The 6967-nt window shown below is 39.2% G+C and overlaps 1 long non-coding RNA gene across 1 annotated transcript in view; it reads right to left on the bottom strand.

Moving 5' to 3' along the window:
- Positions 1 to 1799: 1799 nt before the first annotated feature.
- LOC143662766 (uncharacterized) overlaps positions 1800 to 6967 on the bottom strand; it is a 57196-nt gene continuing 52028 nt past the window's right edge. The window contains exons 3-4 of the long non-coding RNA XR_013165573.1: positions 3049 to 3100; positions 1800 to 1957 (exon numbers count right to left, since the gene is read on the bottom strand). This is a non-coding gene — a long non-coding RNA (uncharacterized LOC143662766). The remainder of the gene's footprint in view (positions 1958 to 3048; positions 3101 to 6967) is intronic.

The following is a 6967-nucleotide window of genomic DNA, read 5'->3' as shown; positions in this document are numbered from 1 at the left end:
CTACTATTTATTTTCTGCCAGGACCTCTCTCTGATGATATAGGAAGCATTCTTTGAGATTTTATCTTCCCAGTGTCCCACAGAAGGAAAGAAGAGGAAAAGACCCTCTTCTCCTGCTTTCCTTTTGGTCTATGTCCTAGTTTGCTAGTTGCTGGAATGCAATACACCAGAAATGGAATGGCTTTTAAGAAGGGGAATTTAATAAGTTACAAGTTAACAGTTTTTAGGCCATGGAAATGTCCCAATTAAGGCAAGTCTATAGAAATGTCCAATCTAAGGCATCCAGGGAAAGATACCTTCATTCAAGAAGGCTGATGAAGCTCAGGGTTTCTCTTTCAAGTGGAAAGGCACATGGTGAACACAGTCAGGGTTTCTCTCTCATCTGTAAAGGTACATGGTGAACATGGTTTCATCTCCTAGCTTCCTCTCCAGCTCCCAAGGAGGCATTTTCTTTCTTCATCTCCAAAAGTCTCTGGCTGGTGGACTCTCTGCTTCATGGTTCTGCAGCATTCTGAAGCTTTCTCCAAAATACTTTTTCTTTTATAGGATTCCAGTAAACTAATCAAAACCCATGTAGAATAGTGGAGACATGTCTCCATCAAGTTTAATGCCCACAATTGATCGAGCCACATCTCCATGGAGATAATCTGATCACATTTCCAACCTATAGTTCTGAATAGGGATTAGAAGAAGCCATTGCTCTTACAAGATTGATTAGGATTAAAACATAGCTTTTCTAGGGTACATAAATTCTTTCAAACTGGCATAGTCTATCTTGGATGTTTACCTTTTCCCACAGCATCTTTAGCGATTTGCCCCAAAGACTCTGGATTCTCACATTTGACTGGTCACTACCCTTTCTATCCAAACCAGAAAGGCTTTCACTTCCCCTTCCTGTCAGATAGGGATTTTGCTCCATCATGGCTTCCTTCTTCTCTACCCTAAGGACTCGCTGTGTTAGTTTCTCTAGAGAAACAGAACCAATAGGAAATATCTGTAAATATGAGATTTATAAAGGTGTCTCATGCAACCATAGGGATGGAAGAGTCCAAATCCATAGGGCAGGCTGTGAAGCTGGCGGCTCTGATGAAGGGTCTGGATGAACTCCACAGGAGAGGCTCATTGACTGAAGAAGCAATGAAAGAGTCTCTCTTCTCCCTTAATAGCCTCTGACTGATTGGATTATCTTGGTGTGGGAAGCAGGCCTTAGTTGATCATGGATGTAATCAGCCACAGATGCAATCCACTGACCGATGATTTAATCAACCAGGCAGGAAATACCCTTGCAGCAATTGTTAGGCCAGTGCTTGCTTGACCAGACAACTAGGCATAACCATTTGGCTAAGTGAACACCAGAACCTAACCACCACAGGTACTAACTACCCATTCCCTCGGAAATTCCCGTGGCTTAGTGTGTATAGTAGAATGAATGCAGCGAAGGTGGCCACTTATATATCACAAAGCATTTCAAAAATACTTCATGCTATACAATTGTTACTAGATTTATTTGATATAATATTGAATTATAATTATAACATATGCAAATTAAAGGACACAGAAGTTAGAAATCTTGCCATCAATACTATTAACTATATGAGTATTTTTACAAACTAGAAATTTCTATAAGCAAATTCCTTTATGGATTTATTTATATAGCGATACATGTTTTATAAGATACCAAAACTCTGTCTAAATTAATTAGCTGGGCTATCAGTCAGGAATTCATTTGACTATAACAGAAATCTAATTAAAGGGACTAATCAAAACAAACATTTATTGTTCTCACATATCAGAGCCTGGATCTAGGCAAAACAGAGCTGGAGTGGCTGCTTGACAAAGCTGTTGGGGACCAAAGATCATTCTATCTTCCTGCTTCACCAGCCTCAGCATGCTGACATTCATTCTTAAGCATGTTGCCTCTTAGTAAAAGATGGCTGCTGCACCTCCAGACCTCACACCTATGTTTCAGGCAGAAATATGAATAAAGAACAAAGAAAGAAGGGGAACATCTAAATCATGAAAGGAAAAACTCTCCTGGGCAGACTTAACTTATATTCCATTGGACAGAACTTTACTGCATGTCTAGTCCTGACTGTAAGGAACTTTGTGGAAACAAGTATTTTTAACTGGGCACATTGCCTCTCTGAACATATCTAGGGTTCTGTAGTTTAAAAAAAGTGGGAAGTGGATGGGAAATAGATATTGTGTAAGCAATCTGCAATCTACCAGGCTGGGGGATTAGGCAAAATATTTCATCTTTCTGGGCCGAGTATCTTCAGTTATAAAATGAAAATTGGACTAGATATAAAAATTCCAAAAACTTTCATCAAAGAGCCCCTAAGAGTAGAATATAACCAACTCTTTACCCCATCCCATCTCAGGGATAAAGCCTATAGAGGACCACAAACTCCATTGAAATCTTACATTAAATCTTGAAAGCTCACGAGGTACTTTTATTCTGGGTCACCATACAAGTTTTCATATTTAAAAATTAGCTTTAAAATATATATTTTTAATTTACAAATAAAGCTGCCCTATGTTTATCCTGTGACTTTGCATGCCCCTTCCAAGGGACATGTGCACCCAGTCTGAGGTGCTTTTAAATTCTTAAAACAGTGCTAAGAAAAGATGATTATTGTTAGATTCTTCCCTAGCAGGAGTGGTCATGAAGCAGGTGGTCAGGACAGCAATGAGACAGAGCAGTTGTCTGGTCTTGCTGAAGTCTAAACTAGAGCTTCTTTTTAAAAAACAAACCAGTTGGTCTCCGTGGGCATGCTTAGATAAACTGCAACTGTCTTCTGAGTCCTAGAACTTGGATCTCTGCTTCATAAATGTTCATCACTTTGGCTAATGCTGTATTATTTGGCGACTTCTTGATTTAAGATTGTAAATCCTCATAGTCCTGTTCACCGGGTGATATAGAGAACCAAGGGGAGCTTTGGCTGCTTCTTTTCTGAGCTCCAAAGCAATACCTGAGAAATAGACCTGCTCAGGTATCCCAAGCCCAGTGTCAGACAAAACCTAAAATAGCAGCCTTGTATTTACTTACCTCACTCTCCTCAGTTACTTTCTTTTTATCCATGCATATAGCAAAGAGAGACCTGGAATGCAAGAATTAAAGACAAAGCTCAGGAAAGGAAGAGAGCACACATCTTTCCCATCTGTATTCCTTATTTAACTGACAGCACATCACAGTAGAGTTCATTGGGCATGGCTGCATCAAACTTATTCCTATGACAACTCAGAGTTTTTTAAACACCTCTTTTGTGTACTAATATGGTGAGAACCCATTGATTTTGAGAAGAGATGTGCCCATAGAAAATCATTCACATTCCTCTAAACTTCTGTTTAGAGAAGGTTGCAGAGCTGAGGATCAGAAGTTCCCCGTGGAGACACACCAATCTACAGAGCTTACAATCTACAATCTACAATCTTAGAGTCGCAGTGTATATCTGCATGTTAAAAGGCTCTGAAAAGTCCTGTAGAAAGGAGACCTATTTAACTCCAATAAGTGTACAATTTCCTAAACGCACGTAGACATGGATTGCTTCTCTTCTCTGCATATCTATTAAGCACAGAATGAATGAAGTTTCATGGAGCACCACTTTAGGAGACAGTGCTCAAACTGGCTGAATTTTGGTGGACATTAATTTATAGTTTTACACATTGTACTTGCTCCCACAAAGCCATATCTATTGTTTAAGGTATGAAATGAAAAGTCAAGGATTTCTATGTCTAATTCTCAGCTGATATTCTGCTCCACTCTTACCTTGGGTGAGCTATCTCTTATTCTTCCCATCTGCAAAGTGAGGATGGCGGTACTTGTCTTACAAGAACATTGTGAAAATTACTTATAAAGTCTTTAAAGAAAGAAACTTCTGGTCATTAACAAAAAGGACATGCAGCATCTTGGTAGGAACGGTTCTTATTTTGCTGAACTCTGTATTCTGACTTGGGCTTTGACTGAAATGTAGAATGTTAAAATTAATGAAGATTTTATTTTAAAGTAGGCAAATTACATGACTAAGAAAATTAAACTTGTGATTAGAAGAGCAAAAGAAAAAGAGGAGAAAAAGGAACTTGAATGGAGAGAAATAAGAAAATGAAAGTCACTACGAGAAAGGCTGGAAAGAATGCCTGGGTACTTCTCTAAGGCTGTCATCTCACAAGTACCTTTGGCCTCCTATAGCAAGGTATTCACCTGTATGGCACTTTCTCCCTGTTTCCTACAACAACAAATTAAATATGTATGGGTTTTTAAAATATATATATGGATGTTATAGCCTTTTTAAGAAAAGGGGACTAAACATAATATCACATGCTACTCTTCTTATTACAATAAAGATCTCTCCCGGGCCCCCATATAATTGCACCTATTTAGATTGTTTGAAGGATATTGTAAAAGAACATCACACAGTGCCTGGCTCTAGGGTGTTAACAAATATATCATGAATCTGCAGCAGGGAAAACAGGAAGTCATAAAGAAGTAAAAAAAAAAAAGCATATGGAAGACATGGGAACAGAGAGTAGAGTAGCACTGGTAGGGCCACTGCCCTTGGAAACCTTATTCTCCTTTTTCCTGATTTGGGGAAAAAAAGAAAATAGGATAGCCATATTTACCTCCAAGCTATTTCAAGTCCTTGTTAAAGAAAGAAGGCAGGCATAAATAATCAAGGAACAAAAAGTCAAAGGAGATGGAATGGTATGGCAGCTGGTTCAGGGTCAGAAGATCTGGGTTCAAATTAGAATTCTGGCAGCCAAATACTTACATGCCTTGGATCACTGAGCTTCCCAGAGCCTCAGCTTCCCTGTCTGTAAGATGAGGATAACAGCACATCTCTCACAGGGTTTTGAAAAGCAATTGAGAGTATTTGTGAGCAAACATATTGTCCCCACTGGCACTCAGTCTGCCAGGACTGTTTTCATCTTATTTATCCCATATCCTGGGCCAGGTTGATACCAGAAACTGAAGATGAGATTTAAAACATGGTGGTCTGGGGCGGGCCGCGGTGGCTCAGCGGGCAAGAGTGCTTGCCTGCTATGCCGGAGGACCCCGGTTCGATTCCCGGCCCCAGCCCATGTAAGAAACAAACAAACAAACAAAATATAATAAAACAAGAAAATGTTTAAAGATGTTTCCCTTTCTTCCTCCCTTCCTTCCTTCCATCCTTCCTTCCTTCTCTCTGTCTTTCCTTCCCTTCCTCCCTCTCTCTAAAAAAAAACAAAAAAAAAAACAAAAAAAACATGGTGGTCTGCTTGGAGGTATAGCGCACATCATTTCAAACTACTCTCTGCAACTCCAACCTACTGCTAAGGACTATAATCATTTTGATGCTTTTTTCTGGTTTTAAACATAAATATTTTAGAATAAGAAACATCGCAGGCAACCAATTTTTTAAAACCTTCTGCACTGGGGTTAGCAGTAAAAGAGGTTGATAATGCATGAGCTTCTACTAAAAAATTGAAATGTAATGAAGTTACAAATAACCTTCTTCTTATTATTAATAATAATCTATTAAAGCTACATGCGCTTCTGATTTTAATATTTCCTTATAAATCTGTCAAAAAGACAGGCCCTTTTTAAAAAAACTATGCAATGTCAAAGGTAACTAGTGTTTTAACATTTTGATGTGTTTCCTTTTAGTCCTGAACCAAAGGAGATGTCACCACATCCTTATGGAACCAGGCTCCATCCCTTCCCTACAGTCCCAGGAACAACCCCTGCCTATTTAAGAGCAGAATCGACTACACTCAAGGGAAAACCCATTGACATGGGTGTGCTTGACAGCAAGTCTCCTTAATGACCTGCCAGCTCTGGTGAGTACCAGTTCTGGCCAGCAACCCTGTCCCAACTGCTACCCTGCCTTCCTCTTCTGATGGGCACTACCTTCCTGCCCCTATGGGCCATTTCTCTTCCTTGTCGGTCCTCTTCCTTCCTCCAGAATTCAGACTTGCCAGCCCCACGTAACTGTGTGAGCCAATTTCTTATAATAAATAATACATATTATCATTATACATGCACATACATATACATATATGCTATTGGTTCTGTTTCTCGGGAGAATCCTGATACACTGGCCTTGTAAAACTAAAAACTATAAAATATGCAAAAGTCATAGAGATTAAACAGTTTCTTGCAAAATATAGAAGGACTGCTTCTCCTTTATTAATATGGGAAGGACACTTCCCCTCCCTGCCCCTGTTCTTCCAGTCTGCATTTATCCAACTCATGCATCTTTTCTAGGGGAGGCTGAGACTAGAGGGCGAACACAGTACAATATTAATGGCAGATGTTCCCAAAGTGACTGCCAGGCCTTAGGAAGATATCTGTAGCTGTTGCATGCTGGGGCTCAGTTTTTCCTTCTATAAAATGAGCATGTTGGCAGTGTTTCTCAGGAAACTGTAATCATAAAAGATGTGAGGATCAGTTGCTAATATATGGCTGCATAGAAGCTCAAACAATTAAACAGCACCTTAGGTGTATTGTTCTCGAATTCTACATTCAATGTTCTAACTGCATTGTATTTAGTCTTGTCAGTATCTCTAAGTACCAACAGTGTATCCAGAATTTTCCAGGGTATAATGATCATGACCTTATAATTGTATATAACTGATATTAATCCTGATGGAATCAAATAATATTTAGGTCTTCCAAAGTACATACAGCCAGCGTTCATTACCCCTCACTTTAAAGTCATGACTTGGGTGAGCAGCCTGTTATCTCCACTTTACAGATGGAGAACTGGAAGGTCACAGAGAGTCAGCAAGGAGGAAAGAATGATAATCACAGTAATTTGCATTTATAAAGCCTTTCCCTGCTCAAAACAACTGCACAACTTTTTTAACAAAGGTTTTCCAAAAGTATTAATTTCTTTAAGGGGGAAAAGTTTGAAAATACATTTGGGCAACTAATGTAATAACCATCCAGCCTATGCAAAAAGTCATAGTTTGCATTGTACCCCAACATG

Source organism: Tamandua tetradactyla, chromosome 2 (genome assembly GCF_023851605.1).
Source record: "Tamandua tetradactyla isolate mTamTet1 chromosome 2, mTamTet1.pri, whole genome shotgun sequence".
NCBI lineage: Eukaryota > Metazoa > Chordata > Mammalia > Pilosa > Myrmecophagidae > Tamandua > Tamandua tetradactyla.
The sequence above is the reverse complement of the archived record's forward strand: the minus strand, read 5'-3'. Positions and strand labels throughout refer to the sequence as shown.